Raw genomic sequence first — 20,980 nt, 5'->3', positions numbered from 1 at the left:
CCTTTATAGTTTCTGTTTGTGTTTGTGTGTGTGTCTCAGTTTCAAAGTAAGAGTCCTGGTGTATTTGAAGGTATGCAAAGCTGGCGACATGTGTAGCCATCACAATGTCTGCGTCTATCTGCGTTTCATTTGGGGGGGGGTTGGAAAGGGAGAATGACGGGCGTTTGAGGAGTGTGTGTGAAGTATGTGTGTGTGTGAAGTGTGTGAAGTGTGTGTTTTGTGTAAGGGGGGGGGGGAATCTGAGGGCGCCACAGGTTTGAGGCAGATGGGCTCTGTGTCAGCCATGACAGGCGGCCAGGCTTCCTCTGCACATTTTTGGAGGCCAACACACACACACACACACACACACACACACACACTTACATTCACACTCACACCCCCCTCCCTCCACATCTCTCTGATCAGGTAAATCTGGGCACCCTGTGGAAAGTTCTGGGGGATGAATTTCGCCCGAGGCTGTGAGTTTTGTGACTCGGCCCCATCTGTCACAGATCTTCACCGGCCTCAGCTGCCAGGAGGGACCACACCTCCTCCTCCTCCTCCTCCACCACCTCCTGCTCCACCTCTCCTTCCCTTCTTCCTCTCTTTGAGAAAGACAGAGAATAAAGTGGAGAGTAGAGACCCAGAGTATAACATAGTCTGCTTGTGTGGCAATTCATTACGTAAAGATTAGAGTCTGTTATTTGTCATTTGCTGAATGGTATTTTCATTTGTTGCTCTGCTGCAGCTCAACACAATCAAAGTAATAATAACGAAACATACCACACGGTAATAGAAACGGGAATTAATCCTAACTGTAATAGCAGCTTTCAGGAGCTTTCTGAGGTAAGACCATATTTGTTCATAATATTCAAAGGGCCTGAAGCGACAAACAGAATCATCTCAATGAGAAGAAAAGGAACTAAATCAGCTAAACATTTCTATCAGAGGCTGAATCATCTGAAACAAAGACGGTGTTTCCTGTCTATCGAGGAACAACTTATGTATAATTTCTGCAATAAGATTAGTTAATGTGTTCTGTGGTGACATAAGGAGTGCCAGGTAAACAATAGGTGATGATGTGTCTCACGTAATTGACAACAACTGAAAGTTGGTTCCGCCTCTTTTTGGTGTATGATCTCCTGTGGGAAGTTTGGAACTGACGCAGCTGAACTCTACTTCAGTTAAAGACTTAAAAGTCATTAAAAAACTGCGTTCATCTCCAACATTCAGCCAGAAAACGTATATCAATCTCTGAGTTTGGTGTTTTTGTTACAGCACCAGCTCTCGTCCCAGGGACCATGGGTGACATTCACCATTCAGTAGTGTTTCAGCTTTGTGACCGGGACCAAGCAGTCAACACACTGATACAATTTGTTCTTTCTCCACACATAAACCACTTCATTGCTCCGATACAGAGTCTAACAGAATGAATCATTGTGTGAGGCTGCTGCTCAGTAAAAGTTACAAAGGAACATTTCGGCAGCATGAAATGATACAATAAAGAAAGAAATATCAAATTTCTCACCTGTTATTAAGAATCTGTAAATGACTACTTTGATTCAGTTACCAGTCCTTCATGTGGAGGCTTCATATACGATCATTTGCTTTAGCAAGGAGTTAAGAGCTTACAAGCCACTGAGTAATAAATCTATGTTTAAGGAATCCGTTAAAAATCCATCACTGCTTGATTATCTCAATAAGAAAAGTTTCTATGTTGAATATCAGCATGTCAGGGTCCCGATTATAAAACAAATTAATAGGAAAGGTAAATATAAAACAATAGTGAAACATCAGTAGTATAATTTGATCTGATGCTATCTGCATATATTTGTACTATGATAAAGTCCTCCAGCAGCACAGCGAGAGTTAACAGCGGCCCAGAGGAAATACCTAATTCATCCTCTTTGGTTTGGTTCCTCTCTGAGCTATTTCCTGTTGGACGAGTCCTACAAAGCACTGCCAGATCAACAAGCATGAATCATCTCAATATAGACTCCCCCCCCCCCCCCCCTTTCCTTACAGTTACATTTAGCTGTTCAGCTGATGCTTTTATCCAGAAAAAAAAAAAAAAAAAAAGATCAAATGTGCGCAGCGGAGGAAGACGCTGAAATTCCACACATGTCAGGATTACGAGGAGCCGGCGGTGAGTAGGTCAAATGTCAGAGTCACAGAGGGAGCATTTCTTTATGTGGTATAGTATGGAGTGTGACAGAGGAGAGCAGCATGGGGGGAAATTATCAGGTGCAAGTAAAGAAATAAGAAAACACATCCATATTCTGATATTATGCTTGGATAAAGATTACAAAGAAAAATTACAAAGAATTAAATGAGTCCAGGACGGCTGCTGGGACAGATGAATGCAGCAATTTCCTTTTTGCAATGGAGTTGGCTCATGGTGCGGCAACTAATCTTCAACGTGTCCGTAAAGGATCACGCTCTATTTATTATGCAGAACTTTCTCACATAAAATCATTTTTCTTTTTAGCCGGAACCTCAGTGATCATGAAATACCTGGAAAGGATGTTTGCTCTGATTTCTTGTTCGTTGACATTCTGGCAGTTTTAAACACAATGAGAGCAGACGTTTTGAAACAGAAACCTAACATCGTTTTCTTAATAACACCGATTCAATTGTTAAAGGTAAATAGACAGTCAACTTGCCATCATGAACAATGTTGGGCCGTCCTAGGGCGCGTTCATCTACGCCTTTTGCTTCTTACGCTGATTACTGCCGCACAGAAACACAAAATCAATATATTCTAAAGTATTCATGAGTCAGTCTTACTATCTCTGTGAAGTAACTGGGGCAACCCCAAGCTGCCACAACATGGCGAAGAACTAGAGAGCGACCTGGGCCACAATTTTCTGTCCAAACCAAACAGAGCCCGGGAGAAACCTCGCCTACCCTGAACAGAAAACAACAGGCATTTAGTTGTTTGTGTGAGAACCTGACGTAAGCCTGATGTTTTCAGGCACACCTAGTTTAAAAAAATGAAGTAGAAAGCTCAGATTGTATGAAAAAGAAATAATGAATCTATAACTAACATATTGAGGCAAAAACATTTTTCCAAACAACATGTCTGAGCAGATCAGATCTAACGCATGTTGAAGTGACTTTAATATGTTTTTTATGACTCAAGACTTGTCATCATCATCATTACATAAAAAGTACTGGGCCGGCCCTACAGTTTTTAGATGATGTCAGAAAATAAGTATAATAGTTGTTTAATTGAGGTAAGGTTTAGGAAGAAGGTCTTTTCACTTTTAGTTCCAAGCTGCCTCTTCTACTTCCACTCAGCGTCTCAATGTTTGCTGGATTTGTGTTTCTCTCTTTTCCACATTTCTGCAGCTGAATTAAAAACCCTGTATCTCCGACTCAACTTTTCAAGAACCAAGAACACTGCCACGACACGTTTTGGTTTCTGTTGACTCGACATGAGAAAAGAAAAAAGAAAAGAAAATCACCAGAGCTGTTGAGTTATGAGGTTCTGTACGCGGTGGCGGTCTCATTTTTGGAAGAAAAGTCTGCAATCGTTCCTTGGAGTGGATGGTATGAGGAGATAACAAAACAGACGGGAGGTTTTACATGCAACTAAAAATCTGCAAACAGGAGCCAAGCAACGGGAGAAACTACAGCAGAGGCCAGGAGAGAAGAAGAAAGCATGGGTCTCTTTCAAATCTAACAATTAAAAAAAGAATTGGAGAAAGGCGGAGGAGTAAAAATGCTTTTTTTTCTTCTTCTATATCAAACCAACTAATAAAGAAAATCTGGGGTTGTTGAGGACACATCTCACTAAGACATATAAAAAAGTGCACCTTATGAAACATATGGACACTTGGCACATTTTTTGGCATGCACTTAATAGTTCCACTCCCAAAGTCAGATTCTGTGGTTTTGAAGCGCCGTCGCTGCATATGGAAGTGTTAAAGTTTTTGTCACCTTTAATTGACATCATATTGCGTCGACTGAACTTTGAAAAGTCGTGGTAAACACTTTCCCCCACCGGTGCTGATCGACTCGTGTGGGGAAAAGCCCGCCTGTCGCTGCTGTGTTCTGGTTTTGGGCCCCAACACTTTCAACAGAGCTTCAGCCAGGAAGGTTTTTCTTCTTTGTCTTGTTCTGTGAAGGAAGTAGCTCGCGGTGATGCAGAGAGTTTATGTGAACGAAAGGAGAAGCTAAGTTCACTGAAACGGCATATTACATCAAAATTAGGACTGTGTGCTGTGTGAAATGGAATAAGTTATCAAAAATTGCTCGAATTAGGTAGGTTGACTCTCCCTTCTGGGCTCGATGCAGATCTTTGTAAAACAGTGCTGGGAGAGGGAAGATGTGGGATCTGAAGCTCTGGTTAGCAGCCGGCTCTCCCTTGGACATTGGTTTTTAAAACAGGGTGTGGGCGGAGTGACGAGACACATGATTGATTAATGACTTACTTTTCCACTTAAAGGCCACAGCTACTTTTTGCTCGTCTCCAAGTCGCGTTCATTTAACTTTAATTTATGAGGGAACGCTAAGGTAAGGCTGGATCGGCGCTCGTCAGCTCACTCAGGAGACAAGGTTGGTGTCAGGAGAGCCGTGGTTGTCTTGGAAGGGAAAACATAGCGTGCGTGTGTGTGTGCATGAGTGTGTGGAAGCCTTTAGACTGCGTGTTTGAGGCTGCGTCATAAATAATGCACTCCATCTAAAAAGGGAAGGCTCTCCAACTAATGCACAGACAAATGGGAAACTGTGAAAAAAGACAACTTTACGCAGAGCAAAATTCTCTTTTTTGTTCCTTTCCCACCCCCCATTGTGCAAAAGTACTCCGCATCACCTCAAGAAAGTCCAAGAAAGAAGCACAAATCTGTTGAGTTTGGAGCCACTAAAGCATTCGTGTGCTAAATTCGTGTTTTAAATCCACTTCTGTGTTGGTTTAAAACTTTGGCAAGATTTCCTTTTGATAGCACTCTACCTCTAAAACTACTTATTAAAAAATAATTAAAAAATACCTCCTCCTTTCTAAATTTTTGATCACGTTCTCCTCACGCTGCCATATGTTGTTTTTCAGCATTTTTCTACCTTTCATCACGCTCCTCTCTACACTCAGAGCTGTTGGAAAATGAGATTATACAAATGTCACAGGGAGTATTTGGTTAATTAAAGGTCAAAGACAGGAAACTCAAGTAGTTTTTTGGTTTGGTGTTTAAATGTGAAGGAGAATATATATTATTATCTTCTTATTTTCATGCTATTAATGTTCCTTTTTTTGTATAGAGCCTTATTTGTTTTTGTTGAATAAGACATTTCTGGGCACCAAGAGGATGAAACACATTTTTTATGGACTTGCAAAGGACTAAGTGAACCAGATTTGGTTCTTTAATATGTCACATTTGGTTAATTTGATCCAGAAGCAGAATGACATGAAACGTGGAGTTCACTTTCAGCGAGGCTGTTATTAGGACTAGCTCCAACAACCTGACAGTTCTTAAGGTATGCATGGCTTACTTTTCCCCTTCATAAAAATTCATATTCACCTATTTGCATGTAGTACCTGAACATATCATGTTATTAAACCTCCTCCTCGGTGTAAAAGCCCTCAGCTCTGCTCAGGTGTGTGTATCCAACTCAGCTGCAGGGAACAAAATACAAATGCATATTTTATGGAACAAAACCTCAAAGCCAAACCTAGATATTAGTCACTTTAGTAATTAAAAATGTATATTGCTCTGTGCCGTCTCACATTGTGCATTATTAAAGACAGGATTTTTTCTCTCTCTCTCTCTCTCTCTCTCTCTCTCTCTCTCCTCTTCTCAAACTTACATCGGCTCAAAAGGATTTTTAATGCAGAACACTCCCTCAGAGTGGCTGTGTGCACTTCACTCGACTCCTCCGGGTGAATTAGCAGATTTGTAGCGAGATGAGAAAAACACGGTGAATTTGTATTGGCAGGAGTTTCTGCACAGGTGCCTCAGACAGGTTGCACTGCAATTACAGCAAATCACGTTTGTTGAAGGGGAGACGATCCAGAAAGTGGAATTTGGTGAGGACATGAAATTACTGGGTAGAAAGAAGTGGTAAAATTACAGCTTCATCCGAGAACAGCAAAGGATCATGGTTAATAAAGATGCTAATCTGTTTTTTATCAAATGTAGAATTTGTGCATCGTTTGGGGCAAATGTGAGGAAGTCTAGATTAAAATATATAAATTACTCTTCATGATTATAAACAAATGTCACTGTCACTATTTAACATGACATTGCAGAAAGAGATTTATCTAACAATTTTGTGATAGAAAAGAATATTTCTGGGAAATTGTAAAAAGTAAATTTAATTAATTGCTACTAAAATAAAAAAAACTATTATAAGTTAACCCTTATTGAAAGTAGTAAAAAATTAAATGTTTTGTTGTATATTTCATTCAGCCTAATTCCTATTCTTTTTTTAAAGATTCATATCATTGCATTACTTTTAATTGATAAAAAGTAATTACATTAGAGATACTACATACAACAGATCCCACACACCCATATTAAACTTCCACGAAAAAGGAAAGTGTAAAAAAAGAGGGGTAGAAATAAAATTATTTGAATCTATAGTATTTATATGAAAACACATTTTGCAATTAATTTGTAAACCCCTACACATAATTTGCAGATGAAACGCTAAGACATGAAAAAAAAAATATATAACTATATATAAACTGCACCTATCAATCTGCTCAGGTTTAAATATTACCTCTGTGGTGAAACATTACCACACGTTTAACATAACACTACAATTAAATGATGCAGTATAAAATCTAATTATTTCATGAGAGCAGGCTGCATGAGGTCCTACACATCTTTACTGTGGATATTCACATTAAAGTGTAGAATTACAAGCTGCTAATTCCTTCAAAAGACGACTTTTAATGAATCAAAGTGAGCCGAGCAGCACAGATGCTGGCAATGAACCCACTCACTTTACAAAAAGGAGGTGATAACACATACGCACACACACGCACGCACTCACACACTTTGAAAAAAAAACCACCTACAAATTGAATGATATACATGTACTGTGACTGAATGCATGTGCATGACAACACAGCAGTTAGTTCTGTAGCAGACCTTTCATAGCGTCACATATTAGTCACAGGGCGTCTTCCCCATAAAGTTTACGCTGCCTAATCTATTACCCTCTAAATGGGATTTTAATTGAATTGGCGTCAAAACGACAAACAATGACGCCTCTGTTGCAATTAATAAAATCACAGCGCAAAATCTATGAGGCTTGATATGAAACTCCATTCAAATCAAGTTCATTAATGTAAATGCAAGCCATTCAAAGAGGCTCCCAATTTTTCAATCGCACCCCTCGCTCTCACACACACACACACACACACACACACACACACACACACACACATACACATACACACACACACACAGACACATACACACACTGATAGTTTGATTTTGAAAAGGAGGCCCAGCAACAGAGAAAAGGAGAGGAGGGGGTAAAAAGGGGAAAAGATGGAGATCAGACGTGTTTGGTTTTTGTTCTACTAAAGATGAAAAGAGGATGATGATGGTGATGATGAGGACACACCTTTTCCCCTGCAACATGAAGACAGTTGGTGAGCTAATTGACCATTACAGACGCAGGAATACATCAGATAAATAGATGAAAACCTCTGAATCAAAGTTATTATTCTTACTAAATATTTGAACCAAATTACAGATTGCTGGTTGATACATTTTTATCAACTTCAGATTTGAAAAATCACTCATCTCTATCGATACTGCGAAACAACGATCATTCCTCTTTTTTACAAAGTGGTTAAAGTGTTTTTGTTTTTTTTAAACGAGAGCCCTTCTGCTACCAGTGACTGAGTAAATAAAATGAGGTGATTAAAAGGGGGGAATGCTTTGAGCATGCTGCTAATTAAATGGGTATGCTAATGCTGTCATACTTAGCAGATGGAAGAAGAATCACTTAAGTGTAATGCACATGTTATGGTATTTTCGACATGACATGGAGGCCCTCGTGGGATTGCTTTCTGCCGTCATGTCATGTTTCACAACTACTAGAAACAGCACACACACATGCAAACATGCACCTTCGGTAACACTATCCAGCCTGCAAACTTGTGAGTGTGTGACTGAACAGTGACACACACTCACTCACTGTACAGATTTAAATCAAATGTGTCGCCACAGAATGCTGTCAGTTATTTTGTTGAGGCGCTACGTTTTTAGAAAAAAAAGAAAGTGGAGAAGAAATAAATGAGAGCTACTGCAGAGACAGGAGGAATCTGAAACTCAAGTCCGTCAGTATTAAAACATGTCATGCAACTCGTCTGTTATTTTACTGACTGTAATCCTGACTTGTACAATTTGTATGTTTGACTGCTATAGGTCTCTCAATCAAAACAATAACAGAAGACTTAGTTTGACGACGTCGTAAAGCAGCGTGGGATCATGGGAGTTGAAAATCTACCTGAGGCGACTGAGGCACAAATTGTGTTCGCAGATGATATAAAGTATTTAAGATTTATTCATGTTACACTGCAAACGACTATTAGCAATCATGATCACTATCAAGTGGAAGCAAAAACAGCTAACAGTTTGTTTTTCTAAGTTATAGCAGAGACAGACAAAGCTACATCTCATTAAGTTAAAGCTACCCTGGGAATTTATGCTTATTTTTTACTAAAAGCTATAATTTCCTTTTTTTATATAATGATCATTTTACCAAAAGCTGGGATCATTCATTCCGTATGATGCCCAGTCCCTCCATCATACAACACACACACACGCACACGTACACAAGCACTCTGACGATGTCTAAAGAGAAAAAGAACAAAGCTAACAGGCTAAAAGAAAAGTTTGAAACCTCCCAAATGGTCAGGCAGAGCCAGGGGTCCATCAGTCCACTTTCAATCCAAATTCAAAACGCCTTCATTATCGCTGTTACCCGCCCAGAGACCAGTCAAGTCTGCCCACCGCCATCAGTGCTCATCTACTCTATCGGCATGTTTCCCTAATTATGGGCCATGTTTATTCCCTGGAAGACCAACTTCCAACAGAGATGGCAGGTGTGTAATCAAAAGTCTTACTCTCTGGGCTCCCGAAATGTAAATGAAAGTTGAATGTTTTGGAACTTCATCTGGGGAGACACCATTATCCTCAAAGTGTTCCGGCATATTTATCTACTCCAGGAGTTTCTAAGCTTGTTGTTCTAGTTGGACGACTACCACAGAGATTGACAAAAGGTATGATTCTTTTATTCTTTTGGACCTTCATCTCTGTGCAAACAGGGAACATGGGATACAATAAATAAAAAATCTCACAAATGCCAATCTTAGCTTCAAACCTGAGGAGGGAAAATGTGACATTTTCATCCATGGCAGCGAAACACCAACAGTGAACGAGCCTCTATCATCATGTTTGAAGCAGCAAATATGTGAAACTTGGACAAACTGGCTGTGGATGAAAAAGACATGAAACTTGTGATCATCCAGTAAACACATTATCTCACATACAGGGATCCAGACTATTTTTTTTTACATTGGCTGCACCAGCTCTTTCATTTAGGTGCACCAACACATAATTTAGGTGCACCCTTTTGGTACATTGGTAATACCTTATGTGGGACTAGGCCACTGATATCCCAAATTGATTCGATTCCAATTCACAAGGTCTGTGGAAGGAAATCTCTCACTTGGTGCATTATTAAAAATTTATAGGGAGACTTGTCACAATAGCAAATTTTGTTGGACGATGTGTCCCAGAAATTAATGATATTATTATCATCATTGTGAAACCATTTGAAACCACTGACATAATGATACTATTACAGTGTAATCATGCAAGTACACCCTGTCAAACAGCAATGGACTTCGAGAATATTCAGTCTGACATTTGATTCAGAATTAAAAATATTAAAATGTCCTAAATAAATAAAACATAAACCACAGACAAACAAAACAATAAATAAATGGACTCTGGCTCTGTTTTAACAAAAATTGCTCTTGAATAAATATTAAACATTTGGCTCTGGGTAAATGTTACTAACTCAGTAAACAGGATGTGGTGGTTAGGATTTAGATGAGCTTTTAGCTTTGTATTGTATTAGCTTAATATTCCAGCATTTCCCAAAGGATTTTGTGTGTGTGTGTGTGTGTCTGTCGTTCTTCACACAGACAATCACATTTATTTAGTTATTAATCGATGATATTGGATCATGAATCCAGATGGTTCCACTCACTTTAACCCTGATGTCTTGGCTGTGTGCGTCTCGTGTTGTAGCACAAAAAAGTGTCTCATAAACTCTTGAGCGAATCAAACAAACACAAAGTCAACATCAGTACTGTTTAAGTCCTAATAACTTGTGATTAATGTTTATTGTTGAGGTGTAAAGTGTGTCAGCAAGCCAAACTTGAAGATACATATAAACCATTGATTCTCTACTGAATCCACTAATAGATATCAGTCCCCTAAATGTACCAGATTTTTTTTTTATCAAGATGCACAAGTTATTCTCTGGGAAATAGTGAAAATATCAAAACATTTCTTGGTGCATGTCCCAGCTGGTCAGTAGTTTTTGCATAAATCAGCTAAATTACAGACAGAAACATAAATTCCTTGATGGAGGTAATGAGTTCTGATTGCTGACTGAATTTGTAACTGAGCGACACATCCACTCTACTCATTCTTGTGGAGAACTGGTCAAATAATGAAAATATGAGCCTTTTACTTCCATCAATCAGGAATGAAAAAGCAGATTGAACATCACATATGTTTCAGATCAAACACTGGATGGCATCTGCGAGAGCCTCTTTTCTTTAAACTGTCAAACTCAGGGTGTGCACTTTGTCACGGCGTCATCACAGTTAGCTGCATGAGGGAAAACGACATGAATCAGAGACACGGAGCCTCTAGCACTGTGATTCTGTTGTTATTCTCACATTGAGGGTACAACCTGGAACAGAGAATGAACACGGTCAGATCAGCACACTGCCTCTGTGTCTGCGATCAAACGAGCACACAAGGTGAGGGAACTACTGTCACTTCAGTCACTCTGGAGTTTTCCCTGAAGAAGAACAGCCCCAGGCAAAAAAAAAAAAGGGAGGTAAGAAAACCCCCTCACAAATCGAGGGGGTGATAACAGGCTGTGAGGCCCATTAAAAAAATGTCACGTTTTTGAACCATTTGGTAGGGGAAGTTAACCAAATATGAGTGCGGCGTAATGTTCCTTTAAGCTGTCATTGAAACGTATACCTATCATCACTCGTGGCCTTAGCGTGCGCTGTGGTACTGATGATCCAACAAGAAGCGCACAGTTGATTAACTGCTCCCCATCCAAGCGTTGCTTTCTCTATTTCTGTCAGGCCTAATGGCATTAGATCAGTAATTATAAGATTATTCACAGTTCATGCGGGCCTCACTGTTAACTTTTGAGATATGACACCATTATCTTCTTCTAATCTCTTTTTCTCTGAATTACAGCGCAGATTCATATCGCCTTTCTGACGGCTCGTATGTCGCGCCCGTCCTCAAACTGGCACACAGGCGTGTCTGTTCAGGTTGCTCTCGTGGCGTTTGATCACAGACAACTTCTCTTTTCTGGAGCAGCTTTGAAACTAGTTCTAAATGGAGTTTCTACCTACAGACACAGGCTGCATTTGATCTGGATCTGGGTCAAACCTTTCTGCAGAAAACTAGCGGGTTTGTTTATATGAAGTGACTGTGACCGTGTTTGTTAACTAGCAGGATTACACAAAAACCCATTCAATTTTGGTGCAAGATCTTTTTTCCTCTTTCTTTGTCATTGCAAGATTTATCAATTCCTCTGAGGATAATTCATGGATCTTGATGAAAACAAATTAGGAATATTTAGGGGACTGACGTCTGTGAGTGTTTGCAAGTTGGTGTGGTTCCACATAAAAATACACTTCTCAAGAATTTAAATACGAGGAAGTATGCACTCTACCAATTGTGTTTCATTGCCCAGAGCTATACACACTATAAGTTGATAATATTTAACAGAAGAATTCTGCAGCACAGAATAAAGTTGAAATATGCGCCCTTGATCAACACGTCCTGCCCAGAGGTTTATAAGCAGAGCACAGAACTTGAGTTGCTCTGTGGCAACAGTTGAAGCTTCCTAACAAGAATGATCTGTCCTTTCTGTTACTTCCTTCAATCAAGTGAAAGCAATCTATTAAAATAAATAATATTTGAGTGCTATGTATTTTCTTATCCTCTCATCCATCGACTCATCAGAGGAGAGGCAGACTTCTCAGCCTCCCCTGTAATTAAACAGCGAAAAGGAGCCGTCACAGTAGGGAGCGGCGGCTTGTCGCTCCCTGGGGTGAAGCAGAGCCACCACCAAAGACGACGAGGGGGAGATGAAGGAGGAAGCTGTGGCTGGAGGTGACCTGAAGGTTACATGGAATAAGGTAGACTTGTCGCCTTGGGTCAGGAGCTCAGGTCACAGGTAGTTACGTATGAAAACAGCCAATTCCTTTAACCTGGCATTGGATGAGAAAAACGCAACCATGGTAACTGTGTACAAAGATGGAGACAGAGGCAGCATGATAAAGCTTGGAAGACACTAAAGTTTAACCCCCCCCCCGAAATTTGTGGGGGGTTTCATGGCCCGTGTACCATCCTTTCAGCAAGTTTAATTATCTGTCCAGTAGTTTTTGCAAAATCCTGCTTAAAAAACAAAAAAGCAGGACCAACAAACTGACATGGGCGGAAACACAACCTCCTTGGAAGAAGTAAAATTTATAGCCAATTTTATCAAAAGGTTTTGTCGAGGGCCTCTCATTCTTATGTCCATATTTAACCCTACTTCTATAGTTGGATCAAATCTCAGCCATCCAGTTACCTCAGCAGGACGGCCCCTTCACCTTGAGAGTGTCATCATTGGACATGAAGCAATAAAAAGGATGAACACCCATAAGAGGATATGAGTATTAAAATAAATATGTCCAGAACGCTCTCTGTGGACCTCTGCGAGCGAACACGTCTCATCTGTGTACTGATACGGAGCAATTAAGCAAATTACATTAACAAAGGGCCGGAGGGTCGTTGTACTAATGGTGTATCTCAAAACCTCTGGGCAGACACAGCACTGATTCACATGTAATTTATGGCGCCATGTCACGGCCTGTAGTGTATCAGGATCAGCAAGTTGTTTAACAGCGATATCGGCACGCAGATACAGTACATACTGTACATAGATGGACACAGACAGTTTTCCTAGGGGAGGGTTTGATGGTGCTGGCAGCATATTAAAGCACAACATAATGAGAGCAGGAAGAAAACACCACGGTGGCCTTGTAAGGCTACTCTACCTTGAAGTAAAGTGTTTACAACCCAAATGGCAGCGGCCGACTTCTCTGTGTGGGTTAAACGCCCTCGGAGACAAATCAGCAAGGGCCCTTGTGAGGGAGCGATGGAGGTAAAAGACGAGTGAAGGTAAATCTTTAACAGCTCAATCAGCTCTGAACACATGCGGGACGACAGCGCTGGTTTGTCTGTGGGGCTCGGCTTAATTAGCCTGTGCTTTATTGTTAATGAACTTCATGCAGTTGTTTGCTTGTATAATCAAGGCGAAGAAGCAGAACTGCTAGCTAAGGTGCCAAAAATAAGCTGACAAAGGCACCGGGGCCCCTCCTCGATTACCCCCGCGCCTCCCCGCCTCACCCGCTCTCAAATGGAAAAGCCAACCGCCTGCTTCATAAAACTCGCTTAGCAAGACACTGAGACAAAATGGACTGTAAAGTTCGTTAGATGGAAATATTAAAAAAGAATTAAGCTAATGGAGATAAAATTAAAAGAAATGAGGCAACAAACACTCTGCACCAAAAATGGCATCGCAATGACAGCTAGGATTTCTAATGACAGACTGCATTTGGGGGAGGAAAAAAAATTAAATGGCATCCCGCGCTTAAATTTCTTTGAGGAGTAATGATCCGAGAACGATGCTCACTCCTGGCACTCGTGGGGAAGAGAGGGGGGAGGAAGAGGGGGAGAAAAGGAATCTGAAAATAACAAAGGAGCGTGTCCTGCAGTGAGGTTTAGGTAGCACGTGTAATATTACATGGTGATAAAGGAGTCCAGATTTGGTCTGATAGAGAAGAAGAAGAGGAGACGTCTCATCGGCTGAAAGTTGTCAGCTCACCCACAGAGAAGAATCGCACCAGCCTGTGTTTATGAATATCAGTGATTTACAAAGAAGACCATAAACCTGAGGATAAAGACGCTGCACGTGAAATCAGATGTGCTTTGAGAGGTTCTCAACATGGGGTCTAAGGTCCCATATAGGTCTTGAGAGGCTTTTTAAGTGTCCTGGACAACATGAGGAGGAGTTAAGTCACTCCTGAAATTATCACAGTTGGAGACTTTACAAAAACAGCTATTATCATCTTAAATTCCACTTTAATCTGTTTTATTAATGTCCCAGTAAATTCTATAATTATCACCCTGTGAACAGTAACAACACAACTGCAGCAGGTAGAGTTCCAGTAAGTAAATTATTACCATATGGAGGGAAAAAAAGTTGTTGGAAGCCTGACTGGGAATCACTGATTCAGGTTTATTGAACAATTCAAAACTTCCTCAACCTTTTCGAGGTCGCAACCCACCAGTATAATCATCTGGACCTCCCGATTACAAAAACAATAACATCCGCTCTACAGCAGATCTTAACTCTGCTTGTTACATTTTACTTGTTTTCCACAACCATCTGGCGAATCCTAGAAATGATCTCACTAACTGAGACATGAAATAATACATTTAGAGATCAGTTGTACAGCTTGTCAGTTCTGTGTGAGTTATAACACTGAGAAGGGATCATAAGAAACAAGCGTTCTAACAGCCGCAAAGATAACTGTATTTTAAAATTAAAACTATTTTAATTAAACGCTCAAATTATGTTTTAAACGACCAGTGTTTGCTAATTTCATGAAGAAAAGTGGATCTGAGACCAACTACAGCCGAGCATGCAGGTAAAATATGACTTATTCCAACTTACTGTATTTGAAACTTGTGTGATAATGTTTAAAGTGAAACTGTCTGAGCTCAATTTATAATTCCAGGCCAATACAGGTATGTAACCAGTCAAGTAATGTCTGGTCTAAATGACTCACTGAGTTACAAAATGAACAAATAATGGACTTTTCACACAGAAAAGTTATGTAAAAACATAAAAACACAAATAATTTGATTTCATATGAGTCAGCTATGTGAAAATTTGCACATGGCATCTTTAAATGAACCTCTACATCTGTAGGATTCTGTCCTGCTGCTATTATGTATGAAAAGAGATGCATCCATTTACAACGTACACGTCATTGCCCACATACTTAAAGCAACTTATTCACGAGAGGACAGGGTGGAGTCTAGAGAGTTTCTAAAAACATCAAACGTGGCCGCGGTGGAGGAGGTTGTGATAATACAAGATCATACAGACGCCTCTAGTTTTTACCATCTCGCAAAGTCTCTCCTATAAAAGTGATGAAATATCTTCCTTGTGTCCAATGGTTGTCTCGCTTGAGTGATTGGCTACACTGCCCCCCCAAGATTTCCAATGGTACTACTCCGTTCCGTGTGTTTCTGTACGCTCAGTCAGTCTCTGTATATGCATCTGCGCTGAGCCTTTTCTGTATATTATAGATCTGAAATCAAGTGTTTAAAAGGTGACTTGGTGCTCGCACAACAAGGCAAAGCTTGAATAATGCTGCTTTGTTCAAGCTTGCACACTGTGAGGATGCACAAGTGCCTCTAGCATTCAGGGGACAGTCGAGAAACTAAGGGGAGGAGTAAGAAAACGAGGGATTTCTCTCCTTTCTTCCTTCAACTTCTTCCAACTTTGTGCGACTTGCCTCGACTGTCTCCTCGCACAAATTTGCATATGAGGAAACAGAGGAGCTTCCCAGGGAGGCCGTCCTTCTGCTGTCACAGTGCTACTTTCCCAGTCTCTATTAAAACAGGCCAAATTTATTACCGAAGTTTCTGAAACAGGATTTCTGCAGTACAACAGAGGATTAGGCCACTCCTGCTTTAGGATCAAATTGCAATAATTAGGTAGAACATGAAGCCAAATTACGTGAAATGCGTTGGAACTTGACACACGCACAGACGTACAGTACTCACACACACACACACACACACACACACACACACACACACACACAAATGAAGAAAAATATTCCATTTCAGGCAGATTCTCAGAATGAGCGAAATCCCGGATACTGCAAGGCCTTTTCAGCGTTGCCAGTTAATCTCCTCAAGGAGAAATGCAAGATGACAATGGCAAAGCACCTCCAATAATTGGTTCCAACAGGCTTACCGTATTAAAACCTGAAATGAGTTCTTCCCCTTTTAAGTATGATCCATTATTTCAATCCGGGGGAGAAAATTCTGTCTTTGAGAATATTAATAACTCCCAACCATGCACTAACATGAAAAACCACCCCCCCCCCCCTCTTTCTGAACCCCTCCCCTCCTAAAAGCTGTGTACCTGGCACCACGGCAAAGGTCCCACCAAGGACGGGCACTTGAAAGCCTCGGTCCTCCTTTCTCCGTCTCCCCCCACCATCTCTTTTTTTTACCCTCCTCCTCTCAGGCTTCAGAGCCATCTTGAAGAAGACCTTGAGGCCCCCTTTGTCGTCTTCCCTTGAAACAAAACAAATAGAATTCAGGTCTTTTGATTGGCTTTAGTGAGCAGATCTTGCCACGTCTCCCTCCCGTCATGTGAGCCAGAAGTTGTGACTTCAGAGGAGAGCCCCGACACTCCTATCTCTGCATTGAAATGAGACCGGCAGGTCTTAAGAGGATGTCTGCTAACTTTTCTTCTTCTCCACATCAACCTTGTAACAAAATGCAGAGAGTGTTAAAAACTTAATGCTGCAGCAGGAGTGGCAGGCGGCTTATTATATCGCCCTAGAAAATACACCTTTTCTGCAGAATTGTTGTCTTTCCCCCAACTGACTGCAGGAACATTTGAATATTTCTGATTAAGTTTTGCATTGAACAATCCCCTTTACTGTCTCAAGGGAAATTTGAGTTTGCAAGGGCAGGAGAGAAACAGCGGCTGACACGTTTCTCTCAGTTTTTTTTGTGCATGAATATATGACCGTTCTTTTCTTTGCACCTCTGCAGGAGCCAACGCAGTTTCCCCCGATTAGATCCAAACCAGTGAAGACCTGAAATATAAAAATAAAACCTGATGAAAAGAAGAGAAAACATTAATAAAAACATCAAGCGCGCGCATTTGTTGTTTGACTGCTGTGTACATCTTTACACAAACTTGCATCATTATGGTTTGTTTAGTCTGCAGATCAAGCCAAAAATTGTTCAGATCACCAGGCGTCTGAAAAGCTGTTAAGCACTTTATTCAGATAAGCTCTCTTTGATAGAAGATCCATGCACGAGCGAAGGAAAACTGCCGAGATAAACAAGAGTGACATCTGCTAACCAACTTCTCTCCTGCTATTTTTTTTAAAGTAATGTTGCCAAAGAAATTATCTGTTTTGTTTGTGTTGGGGAAATCAGGAGCACTGACGACGAGCACTACTTTTCTGACAAGAAGATCAGTGTGTTTTACTCTTTGATCTGATCTCATGTAAGGTAGATATATCCATGGGGGTAGAATGACAGGAAAACTAATTATTGGCTTCAGAGTACAGCGTACAGCTGCAAGAAAGTGGACTTTATAGCCTATATTGATGGTATTTGATATGAACTGATATATTACCGGTACATATGTCAATAAAATGGCTTTAATGGAGCCAGAAACTACATTTTATGTGATATGGGATATATTTTATATTAGAATAGGGATTAACCAGTCCTCTGTATGAATTCTATAAAGGGTTTTGTGTTTTTGTTGTCAGCACAATGCCAAAAATTTCCAGTTTATGGCCTTAATGAACAAAACATTCTCTCTGCCTTTGTTTTTGAGGTGCTAATGTTGATGAAACAAGTTTTAGAAGGGTTGGGGTTCATCCACCTTTTAAGAACAGTCATCCTCTCTCTATACTGTATATCTATACACACTTTCCCTGTCGCTTCCTACCTACTACAATCAAAAAAAGGCAAAAACTGTGTAACTATGTCTGTTGCTAAGAACTTTGATTCATGTGACAATGACAAAAATAATCATGTAAAATACTATATGCCATAGAAATTGGATTTTTGGATGAATCAGTAATATTGAATGGGGAAAAAAATGATCATTGATCTGACATTGTAAAGCAAAGATGATGAATTCTTTGCCATATAATTAAATTTAGTAGTATGTTCAGTAGTACCAGAAAATAAAAATAAATCCACAAATTCCAAGAGGATAATACTTCAATAATGTACTGCAAATTTACATATAAGTCAAAAGGCAAAAAAACGCAGCATTTTTATTGTTTAACATGCTCAGCTTAACTGTGCCAACCAATTATCTTGACGCTAGAGAGCAAAAGAGGAACTGGATCATCTAGTTATGTCAGCCAATCAGTGCCCTGACCTGCTCGAAAGGCCTTTAAATGGGGTGTTTAAGAATAAATGAAAGATTTTTATACACTAAAATATATTAACATTAAACTGCAAACTTTTAGACTGAGGTATAAAGTAGATAAAAGTTGAAAATGCAGGTTTATCACCCATGAGATCTCCACAGTTTATAGTACCAGCCCGATGGTTAACACAGCACTGAATATAAGCAGGTAATTTCAGCTCGAGTCTCATATAGAAAAACAGCAGGATCTCCCTCCCTGCTCGGACGACTTGCAGGTTTCCAGAATGACTGAGATCTTATCCAACTGTTAAAACTGGCAGCCAGCAATCTGCTTATCATTATACCAGGCGGGCGAAAATTAAACACTCCAAACACGAGTGCATATTAACACCCGGAGAGCAATTAAACACAATGTGGTTGCACGCGCTTTTTCCTCTGCCTTGCACCAGGTAGGGGATGTAACAGACAAAGCTCGGTGGCTGCACACTCGAGAGGGTAATCGGCCATGTTATCTGCAAAAAAACACAGGGACTCCAATATGCACAGGTGCTGTCCTCAGCTGTGCTATATTGGTTAATTGAGCAAATCTCTTATTTCTTACCCTCCTATAGCTGCAATTATCCCCTGGCACAAAAACACAGTCGGCTGCTTATGGCCTGCACGGGAGCTATGACATCTGAGGTGAGTGCAGCTCAGGTTGAGCGATTCCTTGTATGTTGGCAGCAGCCCCTGCCACTTCAGCGAGTTATTAAACCTGCGGGACAGCAAGGTACCAGTTTTTAAACTGGTGTAAATTCAGGAAACAGAAACCCTTAAAGGCAGCAGTGCGGGGAAAGTCTCCCAGGGGAATTAAAGACTTGAACCACTCAGGTGAGCCTGTGGCAGCACATTCAGATGAACGTCATTTAGTAAAGTATATGGAGAACTGGAGACTAGAGAGACCAATTCTGAACCTGGACTTGTGTTGGCCGATGACAAGTACAGATCTAATACCAGTGCACTTAAAAATATACGGTATTATTATATTATAATAAATTCCTTTAAATAGCTGTTCAAGTGCAGCCACAGTTTATGCCACCCCTGAAAACTGAAGTCTTGCTGTACATGTTGCAGTCTAACATATTGCTGAAATGTCATACATTGTATAACACAGTTAGTCTGGCACGTCCCCTAACGAAGCGGGGCCAAGCAAAAGTAGGAGCCGACAATTCCTACACGTGCTGGAAGCTATTGACCAATGGCAACAGAGTGGATGAGCTGGCCAATCAGAGCAGACTGGGCTTTATACGAAGGGGGGCCTTAAAGAGACAGGAGTTAAAACAGAGTGTGTAAGACAGAGGCTGAAAAGAGGAGCTGCAGCAATGGACAGTATGAGACAGGCTGCGGCTCCATTAGGTCATAGATACACACAAGTGAGAGACTCAAAAACAGACTGATTCCATTACTGCTTTAGACAAAGATGAGACTTGAGAATATTATAAATTAAAAAATAAATGGCCATTATAGCATTTTAATTTTTTGTGATTGAGTCCAATGAAAGGCGACAGTCCGAAGATGGCTAAAGTGTCTGATTGCAGAGAGCATATTCTCCACCACCTTTCTTTTAAACAACGCACTCTCCAAACCGCTGTGCCGTGCCCCCCTCCTCACCGCAGACACAGCGGCCGAGCTGTCATATAATATCAGGGCGTCGCAGTAGAAAGATAATATGTCAGATTAAATATGTATGGGTAAATTAGGGCTATCTCAAGTATTATATCATTTAAATTCAAATCGCTCCATCGCTGGGTACCATCTCATTATGACGCTTGAGAAATTAGCAGATAAAAACACTGTCACACGGGTCTGATATTAAGGCTAATTCACCCCTTGAATTTCTCTTTTTTTCACACTAATAACACTTTATTGTAGGAAATGAATGAAGAGTTACCTATCAAAGCTGATTGATAATAGAGATTTGATCCAAATTGAGATGTCCACCTTTTGAAAAATCACGACACCTACTTATCCCAATTTAAACTTAAAAGTGAAACCCTCTACAGAATATTATTGAGGCCATTACATCTGAAGACCTTTGTGTGTCATGTTGAAAGACACACTGAGTCCTGCTGAGCACGTCTCTTGTCTTTTGTTGATCAACGGCTACATACTTGTCTTTTTCATCCAAAATCCAGATAACGTTTGACATTTTTCCCTCCCGCAGGAAGAAAGATTGAGAGTTGACCTCTACAAGCCCACAGACTGCGTCTAAAACTCCCTGTTTATAATTTGAAATTACATAAAGATTGTTACAGTTTACAGGTTAATTGCAATTATAGGTCTGTGTGCTTGAATGATGCTTGTCTGTACAAAACAGAAACCAACATCCATTAATACACAATTAGTCTTGCTCATTTATCGTCGTTTTGTTCAGACAAGAAAAAGGAAGAGATGATAAAGCCTAATGTGGGTGAAATGGAGGATGGAGAGACGCTGGCGTCATGGACTGTAAACCAAACCCCAAGACGACCAA

The 20,980-nt window shown here is 40.4% G+C and overlaps 1 long non-coding RNA gene across 17 annotated transcripts in view; it reads right to left on the bottom strand.

Annotated features, from left to right (window-relative positions):
• The window catches only part of LOC109639012 (uncharacterized), a 213,311-nt gene that overhangs the window by 155,384 nt on the left and 36,947 nt on the right, over positions 1–20,980 (bottom strand). The gene's annotated exons all lie outside the window — the stretch shown is intronic.

Source organism: Paralichthys olivaceus, chromosome 24, assembly GCF_024713975.1.
Source record: "Paralichthys olivaceus isolate ysfri-2021 chromosome 24, ASM2471397v2, whole genome shotgun sequence".
Classification (NCBI taxonomy): Eukaryota; Metazoa; Chordata; class Actinopteri; order Pleuronectiformes; family Paralichthyidae; genus Paralichthys; species Paralichthys olivaceus.
Note: the sequence above shows the minus strand (reverse complement) of the source record. Positions and strands in the feature narration are given on the sequence as shown.